This window comes from Oncorhynchus keta, chromosome 21, assembly GCF_023373465.1.
Source record: "Oncorhynchus keta strain PuntledgeMale-10-30-2019 chromosome 21, Oket_V2, whole genome shotgun sequence".
Lineage (NCBI taxonomy): Eukaryota > Metazoa > Chordata > Actinopteri > Salmoniformes > Salmonidae > Oncorhynchus > Oncorhynchus keta.
Genome location: NC_068441.1, coordinates 11,492,935 through 11,515,242, shown reverse-complemented (window position 1 = coordinate 11,515,242; position 22,308 = coordinate 11,492,935). Strand labels below are relative to the sequence as shown.

At 43.7% G+C, this 22,308-nt stretch overlaps 1 protein-coding gene across 6 annotated transcripts in view; it reads left to right on the top strand.

Annotated features, from left to right (window-relative positions):
* LOC118400121 (nuclear receptor coactivator 3-like) overlaps positions 1 to 22,308 on the top strand; it is a 56,557-nt gene that overhangs the window by 19,045 nt on the left and 15,204 nt on the right. For 4 of the 6 annotated variants that reach the window (XM_035796622.2, XM_035796625.2, XM_035796624.2 and 1 more), the window contains exon 2: positions 17,791 to 17,854. The exons of 1 other annotated variant lie outside the window; for it this stretch is intronic. The gene's annotated coding sequence lies outside the window, so the exon portion shown is untranslated. Of the gene's footprint in view, positions 1 to 13,031; positions 13,171 to 17,790; positions 17,855 to 22,308 lie in introns of those variants that run through there. One more of the 6 variants, XM_035796620.2, reaches the window with a different exon arrangement.

Here is a 22,308-nt window from a genome sequence, read left to right as displayed (position 1 = left end):
TTCCGGCTTTGGCTGGGGTAGGCCGTCATTGTAAATAAGAAGTTGTTCTTAACAGACTTGCCTAGTTAAATTAAGGTTACACACACACACACACACACCACACTGACCAAAAGGTTATTTTGTTGTCATTTACGCATGTCCCCATTACCAGTAAAACATCATCAAACCTATTTCTCTCACTTACTTGCTGTGCCGTTTTTGTTTTTCAATCGTTTCATTCTCAACCAGGATTTTTTTGGGGTCTTTGCATGTCAAAAAATATATTATTTGTCGTGTCAAATAACACTATTTGACCAATCAGGACCTGAATATGACTGCACATCCAACATTTTTGTAAGTAGTTATTACACTCACTTGTATTTCATCGATACGTATGCTATGATGCTGGTAAAGGTGTCTCGCGCACCTACAGTACTGGCAATTTAAAAAAAAAAGGTAGCTAGCTCATGGATGCAAACAATGTTCTTCCCCAAAAACATAGCAATACGACAATCTGTTTCAGTAGCTGTAGATGGCTAACTATATAGATAGGTACCATCTAAAATATCCCAAATTTATAAGACTGTTCTTATTTGATTAATTGTGGACTGACATCTTTGAAGCTAGCCACAATAAGGATTAGCCACAAAAGTGGACTTCGCGGTTTGCCTTCAAAATAAAAGTATTGGTGCTAGCTAGGTACCCCATAAGTTGCAGTCAAACAAATTATGCTTTATTCCCAACACAGTATTGTAAACATCATTCATGGCCGGTGTTTGCTGACTTTTTTGTTGTACTGCTTTGACAGTGCTACTGTATCTTTTTTGACACGCAAACAACGTTCCATACTATGTATGTCGGGATGCTAATAGCAATGACGCTATTACTGTGTAACTCCGGTAGGGCATCATCGGATAAATAGCACACTTGGTAGTGTTAAACGGTGCTCGACCAGTTGGTGAATGCCAACATCACCCACTACAGAACAGTTGATTTTCAAGGGCAATGAATTCAATTTTTGGCTCTAATGGATTTTGCCCTAGAGTTCTCTCGCTGACATTTTGTTACTCTTTCAAATGACTGCTTGACTTGTTGACTGCTTGATCCACACAGCAGATATTGTGGGCTAGTTTAGGAATGCTGTGTTGCACGTATAGAGCAAAATATTATGCTATGTACCTTCGATATATACGTATGCACATCAGCTTTGACATCGGTTTTGCACATCGGACGTTAAGATAAACATGCACGATACATCGGTGAACATATCGGAATCAGACGATATTAGCTTAACCTCTTGATACTAGCCATCCGGGATCGTGAATACAGCCTCAAGCTCATTACCATAACGCAACGTTAACTATTCATGAAAATCTCAAATGAAATAAATATGCTAGCGCTCAAGCTTAGCCTTTTGTTAACAACACTGTCATCTCAGATTTTCAAAATATACTTTTCAACCATAGCAAAACAAGCATTTGTGTAACAGTATTGATAGCTAGCGTAGCATTTAGCGTAGCATTCAGCGGGCAACATTTTCACAAAAACAAGAAAAGCATTCAAATAAAATTTACCTTTGAAGAACTACAGATGTTTTCAATGAGGAGACTCTCAGTTAGATAGCAAATGTTCAGTTTTTACAAGATTCTTTGTGTAGGAGAAATCGCTCCATTTTGTTCATCACGTTTGGCTACCAAAAAAACCAGAAATTCAGTCATCAAAACGCCAAACTTTTTTCCAAATTAACTCCATAATATCGACTGAAACATGGCAAACGTTGTTTAGAATCAATCCTCAAGGTGTTTTTCACATATCTCTTCGATGATATAACGTTCGTGGAAATCTGCTTTCTCCTCTGAATCACATGGAAGAATGCTTGCAGCTGAAGATTACGCAACAATTTCGACAAAGGACACCGGGCGGACACCTGGTAAATGTAGTCTCTTATGGCCAATCTTCCAATGATATGCCTACAAATACGTCACAATGCTGCAGACACCTTGAGGAAACGGCAGAAAGTGTAGGCTCGTTCAGGGCGCATTCACAGCCATATAAGGACACAATGGAAAATGGCGCCTCAAATTTTGCTCACTTCCTGTTTGAAGTTTCATCTTGGTTTCGCCTGTAGCATCAGTTCTGTGGCACTCACAGATGATATCTTCGCAGTTTTGGAAACGTCAGTGTTTTCTTTCCAAAGCTGTCAATTACATGCATAGTCGAGCATCTTTTCGTTACAAAATATCTTGTTTAAAACAAATGTTTTTTTATCCAAAAATTAGTCCAACCAAAGCTGCTGTACATAACTTGATTTGACATCATTTTATCTGTGGCCACTGACCTTGAGCCTTCTTGGGTGGGCACTTCTAATGTAGCTCTATGGTAGCACCGACGGGGCTAGAATTTTCTAGCACTACCCTTAGACTTGGTGATGACGTAGTGTCCCCATAAGTGACAGAGCACTGGCCCAATCACGGCGCAACGCTCCATTTTCTGCTGTTTTGCCCCATGACAGAAAGCACTGAGCTAGGCTGAAACCTGCATTGTTGGAGCTGCCTTACTCAAGAAAGCAAAAAAGAGTGTTTGTTTGCGGCTTTATTAACTAAATTATATATATTTTTACATTGTTTGCGAACTTATATGTGACACGTATTAATGCAAAACAGGCAAGCCCCTCCCCCAAACTGCACGCAGAGACAAATTAATCTTACTATGGGGAAGTAGATAAAAATCCTGAATTATCCCTGAAGGTGATCCTTATTAACTTGGAATAGGTAGGATTTTTCTCTTGTGGAGTTAAGTGTAATTTTCTTGTTTGGTTTAAGTCACACTTGGGTTACACAATGTTTACACACATCCTCAAAGTTCTACAGCTGCATCATTTGAGAGCGTCTTGACTGGCTGCATCATTGCTTGGTATGGCAACAGCACCGCCCTGGATTGCATGGGCGAACAGATTGTGGTGCAGACAGCTCAGTACATCACTTGGGCTGAGCCCCCTGCCATCCAGGACCTCTATATCAGGCCCAGAAAATCATTAGACTCCAACCACCCAAGCCATAGACTGTTGTCTCCGCTTCGAAATTGCCGGTGCATCAAGACTGACACAAACAGGCTCCTGAACAGCGTCTATCCCAAAGCCACAACTTTGCAAAATTGCTAACAAATTGGCTGCACGGACGATCTTAGTTGACGCTTGTATTTTATTTAAACGTTTACATGCCCTCTTCACACTCACAGGACTCTACGCGCGCACACACACATACTGACTCCACACACACAATCTTCATTTACACTTTTGCTACTCTTTTTATCGTACATCCTGATGCCTAGTCGCCTAGTCACCTTATCCCTATACGTACTGTATCTACCTCTTATCACTCCAGTATCCCTGCACATTGTAAATATGGTACTGGAACTGACCCTGTATATATATACAGCTTCTTTATGCTTTTCTGCGTTCTCATTTTTATTTGTCATGTTTTTGTTCTGCCTTGTGTTTATTGTTAGTGCTATATTGATGTTGATTACTGCATTGTTGGGTTTGCAGATTGCAAGGAAGGCGTTTCGCTGTACTTGTGCATGTGATCATTAACTTGAAACATTTAAATATTAGTAATTTAGTAGACACCCTTATCCAGAGTGACTTGCAGTAAAGTGCTTTCATCAATAGGTAGCTAAATACGACAACCACATCTCAGTCATAGTATATTGAACAAAAATACATTTTGCAACAATTTTACTGAGTTACAGTTCATATAAGGGTAATAAATTCATTAGGCCCTATTCAATGGATTTCACATGAATATGAAGGGGCGCAGCCATGGGTGGGCCTGGGAGTGCATCGGCCCACCCACTTACTAGCAAGGCCCTCCCACTGGGGAGCCAGGCCCATACAATCAGAATTTGATTCCCCCTGCAAAAGGGCTTCATAACAGACAGTTACTCCTCAGTTTCTCTGGGTGGCTGGTCTCAGATGATCCTGAAGCTGAATGTAGAGGTCCTGGGCTGGTGTGGTTACTCGTACCCTGCGGTTGTGAGGCTGATTGGACATACTGCCAAATTCTCTAAAACAATGTTGGAAGCAGCTTATGGTAGAGAAATGAACATTAAATTCTCTGGCAACAGCTCTGGTGGACATTCCTGCAGTCACAGCATGCCAATTACACACTCCCTCAGCTTCTTTTATTTCACCTCATGAAACATGGGACCAACACTTTACATGTTGCGTTTTATATTTTTGTTCTGTATAAGTAAACTTTTTTTTTTAAATATACAGTTTTACACCTTTTTTGAGTTAACATTTTACTTCTGGTTCTTCTTTGGCGAGAGCGCTAAAGTAGCATCCAGTTGTATGACGCTACATTTCCGTGACGATACAGTCCTGCACAACAAGCTCAAGGTCAGTCATTCATGTGGTGACCGTAGACCGTATCACTGCATGTCAACGCACACCTGAGGGGAACCAAAGCCCCACATCTCAACAAATACCCGTAACAGGTTAGCTGGTTGAAATATTTAGGACTACATTTCTGACAGTGAGTTAAATACCGGATGTGTAGGAACTGCAGAGCAGCTTAAATGGCAGAATTTCCTTCAATGGAAACCACCAAGCCCTAGTCTATCACTTCGTATTAAATCATTCCCCCATTCACCTCTTGTTCAACTCTGAGGTAATACCCAAATGCAGGGGTAATTCTGCCGTATGTGAGCCATCCACACTTATGAAGGCTAAACGTGCAGCCTGAAGCAATCATTGCACCAAATTCCAATTTATAACCAGCAAGGCTTTGTAACAGTTTTATGTTGTAAAGAAGGAGGGGGAAGGGGGTTGCACAGCTCTCTTCCACCCGTCTCTACTTTCTCTCCCTTGCTTGTAAAACTGGTTCACCTGAACAACCAAATGGGAGGGTAGCTCCCTGCCCTGGTTTTGTTACCATTGTAAATTGTTAGCAAGACTATCTGTGTTTTGTTTAGGGCCCCCTCTTTCTAAAGTTTGGGAAGAAAAGGGGAGGGGGGTGTTACCAGATGCTTTTTCTCATGTGGGCAGAGAGGTGTAAGTTCTGGATTAACTTCTCAACTGCTACACTGCCACCTTGCCCGCCCCACGTCTGCCTCCACAGCTAGAAGTAGAGTTAAGTTTTGAGTGACACAGAATTCCACCCTGAAGTGAGAAGGCCCCTGCTATTCCGGGGTCGATCAGCAAGCATACTGCAGATTAACAACACTGTCAACATCAAATCCTGACCACATTACATTTGTCCAACTACATACATTGAGGGGGAAAAGGTGGATCCCATGACCAGCTCGGAAACCAGATTGCATAGTGGAGACGGTACGGTGGGATTCTTAAATGGTCAGTGATCTCTTGATTATAACTTGGCTTTTGAAGATAGGTCTATAACAGGTTGGGTCTGAGTGTCTCCCCCTTTTTGAAGAGGGGTATAACCGCGGCAGCTTTTCTCTTTTGTAATCGTCTGAGATCCCCAGAGGATGAATAGGCTAGTAATAAAGGTTAGAATAATTTCGGTGGATAATTTTAGGAGGGGGTCTAAATTGTCTAGCCCAGCAGATTTGTAGGATCCAGATTTTACAGCCCTTTCAGAACATCCGCTCTCTGGATTTGGGTGAAGTGGGGGTTTGGGCAAGTTGCTGCAGGGGGTGCTAAGATGTTGGCCGGGGTAGGGGTAGCCAGGTGGAAAGCATGGCTAGCTGTGGAAAAATGCTTATTGAAATGATTGATTATCGGTGGTGAGTGTTTCCTGCAGTGGGCAGCTGGGAGGAGGTGCTCTTATGCTCATTGACTTTAGTGTCCCAAGAAATGTGGGAGTTAGTGCTACAGGAAGCAAATATCTATTTGAAAAAGCTAGCGTTAGCTTTCTTAACTGACTGAGTATATTGGTTCCTAACTTTCCTGAAAAGTCGCATATCGCGGGGGCTATTCGATGAAATGCTGAACACCGCAGGATGTTTTTGTGCTGGTCAAGGGCAGTCAAGTCTGGGGTGAACCAAGGGCCTTATCTGTTCTTAGTTCTATATTTTTTTGAATGAGGCATGCTTATTTAAGCACTTTTGAAGAGCAACCAAACATCCTCTACTGACGGGATGAGGTCAATATCCTTCCAGGATACCCGGGCCAGGTCGATTAGAAAGGCCTGCTCACTGAAGTGTTTTAGGGAGCGTTTTAACAGTGAGGGGTGGTCGTTTGACCTCGGACCCATTACGCATGCAGGCAATGAGGCAGTCATCACTGAGATCCTGGTTGAAGACAGCAGAGGTGTATTTAGAGGGCCAGTTGGTCAGGATGATATCTAAGAGGGTGCCCATGGTTATGGATTTAGGGTTGTACTTGGTAGGTTCCTTTGATTTGCGTGAGATTATGGGGATCTAGCCTAGATTGTAGGACGGCCATGGTGGTAAGCATGTCCCAGTTTAGGTCCCCTAATAGTATGAACTCTGAAGATAGATGGGGAGCGATCAATTCACATATGGTGTCCAGGGGGGCCAGCTGGGGGCCAGCTGGGGGTCCAGCTGGGGGCTGAAGGGGGTCTATAACAAGCGGCAACGGTGAGAGACTTGTTTCTGGAAAGGTGGTTTAAAAAAACAAAAAAAAAACATTTTAAGTAGAAGCTTGACTTGTTTGGTCACAGACCTGGATAGTATGACAGAGCAGTAGAGCGCAACTCTGCCCCCTTTGGCAGTTCTTTCTTGTCGGAAAATGTTATAGTTAGGGATGGAAATTTCAGGATTTTTGGTGGACTTCCTAAGCCAGGATTCAGACACGGCTAGGACATCCGGGTTGGCGGAGTGTTCTAAAGCAGTGAATAAAACTTAGGGAGGTGGCTTCTAATGTTGACATGCATGAAACCAATGTTTTTATGGTTACAGAAGTCAACAAATGAGAGTGCCTGGGGAGTGGGAGTGATGCTGGGGGTTGGCAGGGCCTGAGTTAACCTCTACATCACCAGAGGAACAGAGGAGGAGTAGGATAAGAGTACGGCTAAAAGAGCTGGTCGTCTAGTGCGCTCGGAACAGAGTTAAAGGAGCAGGTTACTGGGCACGGAAGAATAGATTCAAGGCATAATGTACAGTAGGGGTCGAACAATTATGATTTTAACACCGATACCGATTATTGGAGGACCAAAAAAGCCGATAACGATTAATCAGACAATTTTTTTTTTTTAATTACATTTTAAAAATGTATTTGTAATAATGACAATTACAACAATACTGAATTAACACTTATTTTAATATAATACATCAATAAAATCTATTTAGCCTCAAGTAGATAATGAAACATGGTCAATTTGGTTTAAATAATGCAAAAACAAAGTGTTGGAGAAGAACGTGAAAGTGCAATATGTGCTATGTAAGAAAGCTAACGTTTCAGTTCCTTGCTCAACATGAGAACCTATGAAAGCTGGTGGTTCCTTTTAACATGAGTCTTCAATATTCCCAGGTAAGAAGTTTTAGGTTGTAGTTATTATAGGACTATTTCCCTCTACCATTTGTATTTCATTAACCTTTGACTATTGGATGTTCTTATAGGCACTTTAGTATTGCCAGTGTAACAGTATAGCCTCCGCCCCTCGCCTCGCTCTTCCCTGACTCGAATCAGCAGCACAACGACAACAGCCACCACATCGAAGCAGCGTTACCCATGCAGAGCAAGGGAAACAACCACCCCAAGGCTCAGAGCAAGTGAAGTTTGAAACGCTATTAGCGAGCGCTAACTAGCCAGCCATTTCACTTCGGTCACACCAGCCTCATCTCGGGAGTTGATAGGTTTGAAGTCATAAACAGTGCAATGCTTGACGCACAGCGAAGAGCTGCTGGCAAAACGCACGAAAGTGCTGTTTGAATGAATGTTTACGCGCCTGCTTCGGTCTACCACCGCTCAGTTAGATACTTAGATACTTGCATATAATCTGACTGAGCATACAACATAGGACACGCTAGATGATATCTAGTAATATCATCAACCATGTGTAGTTAACTAGTGATTATGATTGATTGTTTTTTATAAGATAAGTTTAATGCTGCTAGCTAGCAACTTACCTTGGCTTACTGCATTTGCGTAACAGGCAGTCTCATTGTGGAGTGCAATGAGAGAGGCAGGTCGTTATTGTGTTGGACTAGTTAACTGTAAGGTTGCAAGATTGGATCCCCCGAGCCGACAAGGTGAAAGTCTGTCTTTCTGTCCCTGAACGAGGCAGTTAAACCCACCGTTCCTAGGCCGTCATTGAAAATAAGAATGTGTTCTTAACTGACTTGCCTAGTTAAATAAAGATTAAATAAAGGTGTAAGAAATCAAATAAAAATTGGCGCCCAACAATACCGATACCCGATTGTTATGAAAACTTGAAATCGGAACTAATTAATCGGCATTCCGATTAATCGGTCGATCTCTAATGTACAGACATGGGTATGGTAGGATGTGAGTGAGCTAGGTGCGGTCACATAAGGGCTAGCTAAGGAATATTGATCAGGGCTGGAGGCTCTACAGTGGTATAAGACACAAATTACTAACCAAAACAGCAATAGACAAGGCAGCTACATGTGTAGCTGAGTGATCATAGGGTCCAGTGAGTAGCTAGGTGAGCAGACAGCTAGCAGGTCGGTTCTCGCAGACGGGCCTGCAGGGGATGCCTGTAGAAACTCCCTCAGACGGTTACGTTGGCAGACCAGTTGTGATGGATCGGCGGGGCCCCATGTCGGCTGTAAAGGGTTCCAGGACAAATGGCAAAAGAGGTATTGTAGCCCAGGAATTGGCTGATGGATCTTTTCGGCTAGCCGGGAGATGGTCCTAGCTCCAGGCTAACTGGTGCATTTTTCAGGATGGCGACGTTAGCCATGAGTAGTCACTCGGATAGCAGTTAGCTAGCTGCGATGTTCCGGTGTAAAGGTGCAGAGTTTGCTGTAAGAATCCAGAGATGTGGTAGGGAAAAACATTCCGATATTGCACTGTGCAGGAGTTGACAGGGCTGAGGCTGACTGATGTCAGAGTTGATGACGGTGATGACCGCTAGCAGTGGCTAACTGACTAGTAGCTAGTTAGCTGGCTAGCTTCTGAAGGGGGTTCCAGTTATAAAGTATATAAAATTGCAGATCCATACCACATTAGGTGAGGCGGGTTGCAAGAGTATGTTCAGTCCATAGATGGAAATTGAGAGAAATATATATATATATATATATCGTTTTTCTTGATATATATATATATATACAAGAGATGGGACAAGACCATCAAAACAGACATCCCACTGCTACACCATCTTGGAAGCTTTGATTTCTGGTCAATCAGATGGAAAGGGGCTCTTAGAAAAATTCTTAAGGTATTAGAAATGCATCAAATCACAATGTTGAAGTAAAGACCCCTGCCAACTAATATTTTATATTTAGTTTAAAAAAAAGTTGTATTATGTAAGTTTAGAAGCATTGTCTTGTACCTTGTTATTTGGTTACCAAAAACTCAAATATTTTTAAGATTATATAAAAAATAAATTTTTTAATCTCCCACGTGAGGGAGGATAATGAAAGTTCACAGAATTAACAAGTAAAGGTCAAACTACCAATCGTATTGTTTTAACTGATATAAAGAGAAGTGATTTTAAAACTGTAATTCTGTTACGAAGTTGAAAATGGAATTACTAAAAAATGTGTAATGGAACTACTGAAATTGAATTGGCTACATTGGGAAATCATAGTAGTCACAAATCCGTTTGGTCACAGGCTAGTGTGCTCCCTTACACTGGCATACTGTTATGTTAAGCTCAACTCTTTATTTCTGTCATCTAGTGTTCAAAGCAAGCAGTGTGCTCCTGAGTCGCTCGAGCAAATCCCCATCGGATAGCTCCCAAAAATGTATGGATATAATTTTAATAGTGAAATCATTTCAAATGTCCATCCCTACTACCATGAAATCTACCCTCTTTCCATTTACTGTAACAAGCATGCTCACCCACTAAGCACCGAATGTCAATGGACGCTGAAAAGTAGTTCAAATTGGGTCAGTCTGCCCTGGCCGGACAAAATCTGAGCCAATCAGGTCTGTTTCACAAGTTTGGACAGTACAGTAGACCACAGTGTAATGTACTGTATTCGATTGTGCCCATTCCGTGGAGATAAATGGATTGACCTAATTTGAGGCATTTGATCAAGTTAACCACTTGCAGCTATAAATGTACTGTTTCTTTTTAATTATGGGAATTCTGTGTTTAACTCATGAGTCACCTGATGTAATATTATCTGTGATGAAGACAAATCGTCCTCTTATTTGAAAGCTACTGCGTGTGCTTCTTTCTCTCTGCACAGTCGGAAATGCTCTTTTTCCATAAATTCTTAAACCAACCAAATTGGCAGAGTAAATAAAGAAAAGGAGTAGTAAGGGTATGGAGGATTGGGGGGGAGGGGGGGCGGTATTGGTGAAACTGGCATCAGACCTTTTTGACTGGAATTATTTGCAGGTGTCATAGTTCAGCTGCTGCGATTGGCTGAGGAAAGGTAACATTTAAACCACGTTAAACTTTTGACCCCGCAGGAGCTACACAGGAACGCCCAGGTCTGGCGTGGAACAGAGCCTGCTCTCTTCCTGTGTTTACTCCACAGATCCATGAGGGAGGAGCCAGCGAGGAGGAAATCATGTGCCGTGCTCTGAAATGAAAGTTGGCTTTTCAGCTGAGCAACACCGTTAACACTACACACTGCTCCTGCCTGGGTGCTGGAGGTATAAAGTTAACCCTCCTCTCTCTGTAGACTGGTGTGTTTTCATTGTTCACATTATTTACCCTCGAGTTGAAACTTGTGGTAGAGATTTTATATTGTTCTTCAAATTATTTTCCTCATGGGGTTGATAAATTACCATGTGTTTTGCTTCTTCAATAAGAGTCTGAGAAGAGCTGGTATGTTATTATCTCAATAGGCAGAATGGAGGCATAGCAGTCTTGGCGCTCTGTGCTGTCAGATAAAAGGCTCATTGGCCATTGATTAATGAATCCATTAGCATAATATTAGCCCTGCGTGATCAAATCACACACGCACACATTTGTTTCGGCCATGGTCGGGTTTCTATCGGTTGCATGATGGTGTGTGGGAGGGTGGGTGCCTTCTCAAGAAGAGAAGCTGCTGTGCTCTGAATGCTCTTTCTGCTGTGCCTCTTTCTGCTGTGCCTTTCTCTTTGTGTATTTCTCTTCCCCTGCACTGCAGCACCACCAATTCCCTCTAATGTTCATGTGCACACACTCGCACCTCGTCAGAAAACAGCACGCAGACAGGCAGAGAAGACACACATGCTGACTGTGGTTCCTATGTAGTTTGGTTGTATTTAGAGTGGCAGATCCCTTTTACCGTTGCACCTCTCTGAATAAGCCCAAGGAACCCATTGGCTGTTAAACGGCCTGGCACTTTGAAGAGGTACAGGTATGGTTGTTTTCTTGTCCCGAATCTCTGCCCTTTTCATTTCTTACCTCCCCCTCTTCTTTGTCTCTTCATACTGAGTGATAGAATAGGAGTTTCTGAAAGGCTTGCTTTATTCTAATGTGAGCTGTTTCTTCATGAGGCTGGAGGTGTGTTTGAACTCTACTGTAAACCTTAGCCACTGCTGTCTCCTGTCTGACGGGAGGTGCTGGCATTTCACTGGATAAGAAAGCAATTTTGGATGACGCTTTTACATATCTTTGTGTACTGAAGCTTCTTTCTCCGCCATCTCACTCGTTCATACTGGTTGCAGAAATGGGCAGGACTGTGGCTAACGGTACTATGGGGCTGGTTTTGATGATCTGAATACAAAAACAGTATGTTTATCTACACTGACCAAAATCCATACGCAACATGTAAAGTGTTGATTTCGTGAGCTGAAATAAAAGATCCCAGAAATGTTCCATATGCACAGTGCCCCCCAAAAAAAAAAAATGTAAACACATATGTTTATATCGCTGTTAGTGAGTGTTTCTCCATTGCCAAGATAATCCATCCATGGCATATCAAGAAGCTGATTAAACTGCATGATCATTACACAGGTGCACCTTTTGCCGGGGACAAAACATGGCCACTCTAAAATGTGCAGTTTTGTCACACAACACAATGCCACAGGTTTCTCAAGTTTTGAGGGAATGTGCAATTGGCATGCTGGCTGCAAGAATGTCCAGTAGAGCTGTTGTCAGATAATTGTAAGTTAATTTCTTTAGCTGCCTCCAATGTTATTTTTGAGAATTTGTCAGTATGTCCAACCGGCCTCAACTGCAAGACCACGTGTATGGCGTTGTGTGGCTGAACGGTTTTCTGTTGTGAACATAGTGCCCCATGATGGGGTTATGGTATGGACCGGCATAAGCTATGAACACAATTGCAATTTGAATGCACAGAGATCCCTCGATGAGATCCTGAGGCCCATTGTCATGCCAAATGGGGGTCACATCAGTCAGTATCTGTTTTTTTTCTGATCCACGCCCCTATTTAATTTGTTTTAATGTGTCTGTGACCAACAGATACATATCTGTATTCAGTCTCGGGATGGACAGAGGGGACCTCTCCCCCCCACCATGCTCAGGGCTTGGTTGGAATTCCGAGCTGCCAGTCCGCTTCCGACTGGATAATGGAGTCTTTCTTACAGTTTTACAGCGGAGCTTTTTGGAAGTCTGCACAAGTTTTCACATGCTTGGCATGTCTGCCTCGCTGTACTTCAGTCCCATTTGTGAATCATTTTATTTATTTATTTATTTATCATAAGTCATAGTTCTGTCTCAACGACCCACTATTTTCACGAGAATCATGTGTTTTCACAAATGGATAAAACTGTTCAGATTCTGTAGCGAACTCGGTCACCTGTTTACATGGATGCGACAACAAAACAAAGGATTTGTTGCTGTGCACGCTGTCAACTTCAGCTATATAAAATAGGATATGACACGGGTTGAGACGGGAGAAAAGCTCCTGTAGTGTGAGCAGCAGCTATTGTAGCCGTTGTCATCCCAAAGTGGCTGAAAGATTTGTGTTTTGCTGGGGTGGAGGTGGGGCTGGTCTTTGAAGAAAAACAGGAAGTCATTCTGTCCTCTTGTTTCCTTTTGCACTTGACGTCCCAAACTCTTGTAGATGCCTTTTTGTTTCTTTATGACTGTGTGGGTTGGTTGAATGGTTGAATACAGGGTAATTGCGCCAAATGTATCTGCCACTGCTTTCATATTTGAAGACCAAAGACAGGTGGGTCAGTTGGTGACGGTTTGTCTTGCTTACGATGTTGCGGTTATGTTTACGTGTGGAGAGCTGTGGTCTGGTCAGTCCGTAGTGTGTGGTGTCTTTGTTGTGCTAGCCTGCGTCTCACAGTTCAGATTACAGGCTTCAGTTCAAGCGCAGCTGGAATGTCCTCTATTCTGATCCTGACTTCGTGACGCTGCAGCTCTTGAGCTCAGCTCAACACTCTTCCTCCCTTTTCCACCCCTTCCTTTCTCTCTTTTTACAGTACCTCCCCTATCATATTCATGTCTTCTGTTTTTATATGAAAAGTGTGTGTGTGTGTGTGTGTGTGCCCCTTGTCAGACTTGTGTTACCAGTTTGTCGGCTGCCGACCTGAAGTAATGCATCTCCCTTCTAGACATGCAAACAATTTAGCCTTGGTGCTTGACTTGAAGTGGCACACACTCTGTCTGTCTGCCTCCCAACATCTCTCGTTCCTCATCCATTCTCTCTCTTTCTCCCTCGCTCTGTATGTTTTAATTATTCAACTGCACCTTTAGCTCAGTTGCTGTGAACCATTTTTTTTGGGTTTGATCTGTGTGGAAGATCCCATAGGAACACACAGGTGGTGCATTTTGTTTGTGTGTTTCCCCTATATGCACCACCGCTGCTAAATCGTGGCTGCCACTGCAAATCAATAAGTAAATATTTTTGGGAACCCATTGATATTATGTTTTGAGTCACTCAGATGGCATAAAAACAAGGCATAATCAATGACAAATATAGTAAAGCAGGACATTTTGCTGTTTTAAAGCTAGTTGTCTCTACAGCCAAGAGAAGGGCCTCTTAAACCTTGCCATTGGTACATTTCTCAAATGGACTGTAAATATAAAATCTTCCCTGTCATGTTGTCCGGTGCCACATTTTCCTAACGGAAACCTGTGAATAATGTTGAAATTAAGTATCTAAGACACCAAGGGAACTGACAGAGGATAGCTAAGCTTAGCGTTGGAAAGTTGCTTGGTACTGCAGTAGTGGACTCTGACAGCCAACTGAGGCCAGATAGTCTGTATCGGTCCCTTTCCCCACTCTATGTAAATGTCGTGGCTGGGAGGCCATATCCAGGAAGTGATGACGCAGGGGACCGTGAGAGAGGATGCAAATAGGATGCTGTCTTCTGTGGCTTCCTGTATCTTTTTTAGAAATAATGGTTCCATGAAGTTCTACCAAAATGTTAAACTTTTCCACAGGAAGTAGAGAAGTGGTTTCTGTTCCATCCTGTATCAGCCAGCCAACTGGATGACTCTTACTGACGTGCTTCAGCGGGACATACTTCACATGAAAACCTCTCCAATAAAATAAAATCATAAATCACATTTTATTGGTCACATACACATGGTTAGCAGATTGTTAATGCGAGTATAGAGAAATGCTTGTGTTTCTGGTTTCAACAGTGCAGTAATATCTAATAGTTCCCCAACAACTACCTGCTATACACATCTAAAGGGGTGAATGAGAATATGTACATGTGAATATATGGATGAGCAATGGCCGAGCGGCATAGGCAAGTTGCAATAGATGGTGTAAAATACATGTAATATAAGATATGCAAACAATATTAAAGTGGCATTATGTGACAAGTGATCCATTTATTAAAGTGGCCAGTGATTGGGTCTCAATCTAGGCAGCAGCCTCTGAGTTAGTAATTGCTGTTTAGCAGTCAGATGGCCTTGAGATAGACGCTGTTTTTCACTCTCGGTCCCAGCTATGATGCACCTGTACTGACCTCGCCTTCTGGATGGTAGCTGGGTGAACAGGCAGGGGCTCAGGTGGTTGATGTCCTTGATCTTTTTGGCCTTCCTGTGACATCGGGTGCTGTAGGTGTCATTGAGGGCCTGTAGTTTGGTGAGGGCATTGCGGTTGAGGGAGGTGCTGTTGCTGTACCAGGCTGTGATGAAAGTTTCAGGGCTTACAAGCCACATTTCTTCAGCATCCTGAGTTTGGAGGGGCATTGTTGCGGCTTCATCACACTGTATGTGTGGGTGGACCATTTCAGTTTGTCTGTGATGTGTACGCCGAGGAACTTAACTTTCCATCATTTCCACTCCTGTCCCTTTGATGTAAATAGGGGGTGCTCCCTCACGATCATCTCCTTTTGTTGACGTTGAATGAGGTTGTTTTCTTGGCACCACACTCCCAGCGCCCTCACCACCTCCCTGTAGGTGGTCTCGTCATTGTTGGTAATCAAGCCTACTATTGTGGGAGTACAGGAGGGGGCTGAGCACGCACCCTTGTGGGGCCCCAGTGTTGAGGGTCAGTGAATTTCACCACCCGTCAAATTCCAGGACCCAATTCCACAGGACGGGTTGAGACCCAGGGCCTCCAGCTTGATGATGAGCTTGGAGGGTACTATGGTTTTGAATGCTGAGCTGTAGTCAATGAACAGCATTCTATTTTAAAAAATAAATAAAAAATGACCCCCTTTTCTCCCCAATTTTGTGGTATCCAATTGTTTTAGTAGCTACTATCTTGTCTCATCGCTACAACTCCCGTATGGGCTCGGGAGAGATGAAGGCTGAAAGTCATGCGTCCTCCGATACACAACCCAACCAAGCCACACAGCTTCTTATTAACACAGCGCCATCCATCCCGGAAGCCACCTGGCAACCTTGGTTAGTGCGCACTGTGCCCCGGCCCGCCACAGGAGTCGCTGGTGCGCGATGATACAAGGATTTCCCCACCGGCCAAACCCTCCCTAACCCGGACGACGCTAGGCCAATTGTGCGTCGCCCCACGGACCTCCCGGTCGCGGCCGGTTACGCCAGAGCCTTGGCGTGAACCCAGAGTCTCTGCTGCAGTACAGCGCCCTTAACCACTGCGCCACCCGGGAGGCCCGTGAACAGCATTCTTGCATAGTTATATTCCTCTTGTCCAGATGGGATTGTGCAGTGTGAAGGCGATTGCATCGTCTGTAGACCTGTTGGGGCTGTATGCAAACTGAAGTGGGTCTAGCTAGGGTGGCAGGTAAGGTGATTGTGATATGATCCTTGACCAGTCTCTCAAAGCACGTCATGATGACAGAAGTGAGTGCTATGGGGCAGTAGTCATTTAGTTATCTTTACCTTCTTGGGTACAGAAACAATGGTTGCCATCATGAATCATGTGGAGACAACAGACTGGGATAGGGAGTGATTGAATATGTCCTTAAACACACCAGCCAGCTGGTCTGCGCATGCTCTGAGGACACGACTAGGGATGCTATCTGGGCCAGCAGCCTTGCGAGGGTTTAAATGTTTTACTCACGTCAACTGTGGAGAGGGGTGGAGGTGCGCAGTCCTTGTTAGCGGGCTGCAACGGTGGCACTGTATTATCCTCAAAGTGAGCAAGGAAGGTGTTTTATTTGTCTGGAAGTGTGAATTGCGATTCCACCTTGTCTCTGTACTGGCATTTCGCTTGTTTGATTGCCTTGCGGAGGGAATAACTACACTGTTTTTATAATCTGTCATATTCCCAGACCTCTTTCCATGGTTGAATGCGGTGGTTTGTGCTTTCAGTTTCGCGCGAATTCCGCCATCCGTCCACGGTTTCTGGTTAGGGTAGGTTTTAATAGTCACATTGGGTACATCTCCAATGCACTTTATAAACTCACTCACCGAGTCAGCGTATATGTCAATGTTTTGAGGCTTGACCGGAACATATTCCAGTCCACATGATCAAAACAATCTTGGAGCGTGGCTTCCGATTGGTCGGACCAGCGTTGAATGGTTTTCGTCACTGGTACATCCTGTTTGAGTTGCTACCTTTTAAGACGGTAGGAGCAAAATGGCGTCGTGGTCGGATTTGCTGAAGTGAGGGCGGGGGAGGGCTTTGTATGCATCGCGGAAGTTAGAGTAGCAGTGGTCGAGGGTATTTCCCCATGCGTGTAGCGCAGTCAAAATGCTTGTAGAATGTTAGGTAGCCTTGTTCTCAAATTTGCTTTGTTAAAATCCCCAGCTACAATAAATGCAGCCTCAGGATATATGGTTTCCAGTTTGCATATAGTCCAGTGAAGTTCCTTGATGGCCGTCTTGGTGTCTGCTTGAGGGGGAATGTACACAGCTGTGACTATAACTGACGAGAATTCTCTTGGTAGGTTAAAATAGCCAGCATTTGATTGTAAGGAATTCTAGGTCGGGTGAGCAGAAGGACTTGAGTTCCTGTATGTTATGATTACACCACGAGTCGTTAATCATGAAGCATACACCCCCCCTCCACCCTTCCTCTTCCCAGAGAGGTGTTTCTCTGTGCGATGCATGGAGAAGCCCGGTGGCTGAACCGATTCCGACAACATATCCCAGAGAGCCATGTTTCCGTAAAACGGCGAATGTTACAATCTCGGTCTCTCTGGAAGGCAACCCCTGCTCGAATTTCGTCTACCTTGCCCACCGTCAGTGAACATAAAGTAAACGGAGCCAAAAATTAAACGTATGGTTTGTGTTGAGTTGCACATTGGGCTTGGTTATGTTTGTTCACAAACTCATGTCACAGTGCTGTCTGTCTGACTCCAGTAGCATTCATTGGCTCATAACTGCTGTAGTCCGTGCTTTGGTCAGAGTGCATGATATGCTGCAGACCTGCTAATGTGGTCTCTTCTGTCTTTTATAACAGGCTGTGCTAAGACATTGAGACCCTAGACTGTGAATGGATTTTGATTGGACACAATCAGGTGAAGGTGAGTAGACCAGTGCGCTGGAGTCCATGTCACTTACACTGCCCCTCACCCTCAAGGGGCCTCATTTATCAAAGGTGCCTGCGCACAACACAGTTTTCCCTCAAAGGTTGGTATTTATCAAACATGACGGGAAAGTGTGTATCTCCACGCACAGCTCAAACCATGCCCCCGCACAGCTTCTAGTGGTTTATCAATTTATATTGCAGGGGGGGGTGAAGGTGTTTGGTGCGCAGGACTTATAGTAATGTTAGGCTAATAAACATTTTACCATTTTAATGATGAATCTGCATTTGCCGTTGGTAAGGAGATCGCATAGCAACATGTAGTCTCTTATATTATCTTACTTGTATTATATAGGCCGCAAGCACAAGCATATTACAGGACATGTCTCTCCTTTCTGACATGACCAGGTTATTCCTGCTACACAAAGCCATGCTCAAAAGTAAATGGACCTGTGGTCTATTCAAAACGGTTGACAATACGGGTAAGCAACAGTATTGATACGAGTGCAACACCATAGCATATTTAATCTTAATATGGAAGAACGGTTAGTTTTTTTGTATAGAAGTGAGGGCCGTAGTATTTCCTTTTTAAATTGCTTAACTAGACAATAATTTCAGAATGCACAGCCAGTGTTTCGGACTCGCTAAGCATTTTTGGATTGAAGAAGTCACTGCAGGAGTTTGTAAAAAAAATGTAATAATAATAATAATCTGCCCACACTTCTTCTGGTGATTTGAAATTAGCCATTGCGCTTTCTTTTAGAAACTGTCATTGCCCAGTTCTAATTTCTCCAAATTATACAGCAAATTTTTTATTTAATTTTTTGTCTTTTTTTTTTTGCCCTCCATTCACCTTTTACGGTGTTTTCCAGTTGGTTGTAACGGTCGTTCACGAGCACACACATAGTATGGCTCTGATTTTTATTTTTTATAAATCCCCATTTGTTGAGCATGCAAGTCTTAGAATCTCCATGTATGCTAGAATTTAGTGAGAAATGTACACTGATGATAAATGAAGCCCCAGATGTTCATTCGTCTTGGTCTCCATTAGTTCAACAAACTGTGTAAGCCTATGCTGTTTTGTACAACCAACTGCTTTTAAGTACCTATCACTTTAAAATCTGCCCCGTATCTGATGGAACAAACATCTATCTATCTCTGGACAAGTTTCACATTGTCAGAAGTGTCTGCTTCAGGATAGTTTGCATAATGCCAGGCCTGTTGTGACTCATTTGTGGTGCGCTGGCTGCTGTTTTCAGTCGACGTCTCTCTGAAATAGAAAGGGCACAATGTTTGAGTTCTCTCCAGAGTATAGGCCTACTGTCTCTCCCGAAGCGTGATTCACTGCAAGGTTTCAAAGTCAACAAACTTACTGGGGAAAAAGTTGAGGAATAAAGGCGAACAACAAATAATTAAGGCATGTTACAAACATGCATATACTGTTTGATGCCATGGTAGCATGGTTGTCAATACTGGAGAAAATCGTTTCTTATGTTCAAATGCTTTACCATCACCACAGTATGATTGGCAGATTCTATACAAGGGGAAAGATTTCTACAAGGGAATAAAACCTTTCACTACGGTCACCTATAGCAGAGTTTCCCAAACTCTGTCCTGGGGCCCTCCCTGGCACTATACAACTGATTTCAAATAACCAAAGCTTGATGATCAATTAAAATATTATTTGTCACATACGCCGAATACAACAGACCTTGGAGAAATGCTTAGAAGCCCTTAACCAACAATGCAGTTTTAAGAAACTTTTATTTTCTATTTAACACTAACAATTAAACAGCAGCAGTAAAATAACAATAGCGAGGCTATACACAGGGGGATGAGTTGACTATTTGAATCACCTGTGTAGTGCTAGGTCAAAAATCAAAATGTGTACCCAGGGTGGGTCTCTGGACCAAGTTTGGGAAACCCTGATCTATATAACCACTTCCTTGTTCTTTTCCACCGATATACTGTATACATGTGAGCTACATATTCTGCTTTCTCTATTATTACAAGCAAGCAGCACTCTAGCATGTGTTTGTCTTTCAAGATGTGAAGCTGACTGAGGTTTGTTGTCATCATTCTCCACAACTGCAGAGGTAAAATCAAATCTAATCAAATGTATTTATTTATATAGCCCTTTGTACGGTAGCTGATATCTCAAAGTGCTGTACAGAAACTCAGCCTAAAACCCCAAACAGCAAGCAATGCAGGTGTAGAAGCACGGTGGCTAGGAAAAACTCCCTAGAAAGGCCAAAACCTAGGAAGAAACCGAGAGAGGAACCAGGCTATGTGGGGTGGCCAGTCCTCTTCTGGCTGTGCCGGGTGAAGATTATAACAGAACATGGCCAAGATGTTCAAATGTTCATAAATGACCAGCATGGTCAAATAATAATAATAATCACAGACAGAACAGTTGAAACTGGAGGAGCAGCACGGCCAGGTGGACTGGGGACAGCAAGGAGTCATCATGTCAGGTAGTCCTGAGGCATGGTCCTAGGGTTCAGGTCCTCCGAGAGAAAGAAAGAAAGAGAATTATAGAGAGCACACTTAAATTCACACAGGACACCGAATAGGACAGGAGAAGTACTCCAGATATAACAAACTGATCCTAGACCCCTGACACATAAACTACTGCAGCATAAATACTGGAGGCTGAGACAGGAGGGGTCAGGAGACACTGTGGGTCCCATCCGAGGACACCCCTGGACAGGGCCAAACAGGGAGGATATAACCCCACCCACTTTGCCAAAGCACAGCCCCCACACCACTAGAGGGATATCTTCAATCACCAACTTACCATCCTGACACAAGGCCGAGTATAGCCCACAAAGATCTCCGCCACGGCACAACCCAAGGGGGCGCCAACCCAGACAGGAAGATCACATCAGTGACGCACCCCTCCTAGGGACGGTATGAAAGAGCCCCAGTAAGCCAGTGACTCAGCCCCTGTAATAGGGTTAGAGGCAGAGAATCCCAGTGGAAAGAGGGGAACCGGCCAGGCAGAGACAGCAAGGGCGGTTCGTTGCTCCAGAGCCTTTCCGTTCACCTTCCCACTCCTGGGCCAGACTACACTCAATCATATGACCCACTGAAGAGATGAGTCTTCAGTAAAGACTTAAAGGTTGAGACCGAGTTTGCGTCTCTTACATGGGTAGGCAGACCATTCCATAAAAATTTAGCTCTATAGGAGAAAGCCCTGCCTCCAGCTGTTTGCTTAGAAATTATAGGGACAATTAGGAGGCCTGCGTCTTGTGACCGTAGCGTACGTGTAGGTATGTACGGCAGGACCATATCAGAGAGGTCGGAGCAAGCCCATGTAATGCTTTGTAGGTTAGCAGTAAAAACTTGAAATCAGACCTTGCCTTAACAGGAAGCCAGTGTAGGGAGGCTAGCACTGGAGTAATATGATACAATTTTTTGGGTTCTAGTCAGGATTCTTGCAGCCGTATTTAGCACTAGCTGAAGTTTATTTAGTGCTTTATCCGGGTAGCCAGAAAGTAGCGCATTGCAGTAGTCTAACCTAGAAGTGACAAAAGCATGGATTAATTTTTCTGCATTTTTGGAGAAAGTTTCCGATTTTTGCAATGTTACGCAGATGGAAAAAAGCTGTCATTGAAATGGTCTTGATATGTTCTTCAAAAGAGAGATCAGGGTCCAGAGTAACGCCGAGGTCCTTCAGTTTTATTTGAGACGACTGTACAACCATTAAGATTAATTGTCAGATTCAACAGAAGAGTTTAAAAGTAGAAAGTTTGCAGCCATCCACTTCCTTATGTCTGAAACACATGCTTCTAGCGGGGGCAATTTTGGGGCTTCACCATGTTTCATTGAAATGTACAGCTGTGTGTCATCAGCATAGCAGTGAAAGTTAACATTATGTTTTCGAATGACATCCCCCAAGAGGTAAAATATATATAGTGAAAACAATAGTGGTCCTAAAACGGAACCTTGAGGAACACCGAAATTTACAGTTGATTTTTCAGAGGACAAACCATTCAGAGACAAACTGAAATCTTTCCGACAGATAAGATCTAAACCAGGCTAGAACTTGTCCGTGTAGACCAATTTGGGTTTCCAATCTCTCCAAAAGAATGTGGTGATCGATGGTATCAATAGCAGCACCAAGGTCTAGGAGCACGAGAGGTGAGTTGGGGGATGGAAAAGAGGACTGAGATGGAAGGAAGGGGGATGGAAAAAGAGCGAGACTGAGTGGGGAAAGACAGATTTGGGAGCGTGCAGTGGCGACGGGACAGGGCGCGTGCAGTGGCGACGGGACAGGGCGCGTGCAGTGGCGACGGGACAGGGCGCGTGCAGTGGCGACGGGACAGGGCGCGTGCAGTGGCGACGGGACAGGGCGCGTGCAGTGGCGACGGGATAGGGCGCGTGGGTAGGAGACTAGGACTGTGTCAAAGAGGTGGCGCTATACAAGTCCATGCCTGCAGTTTGGACTGG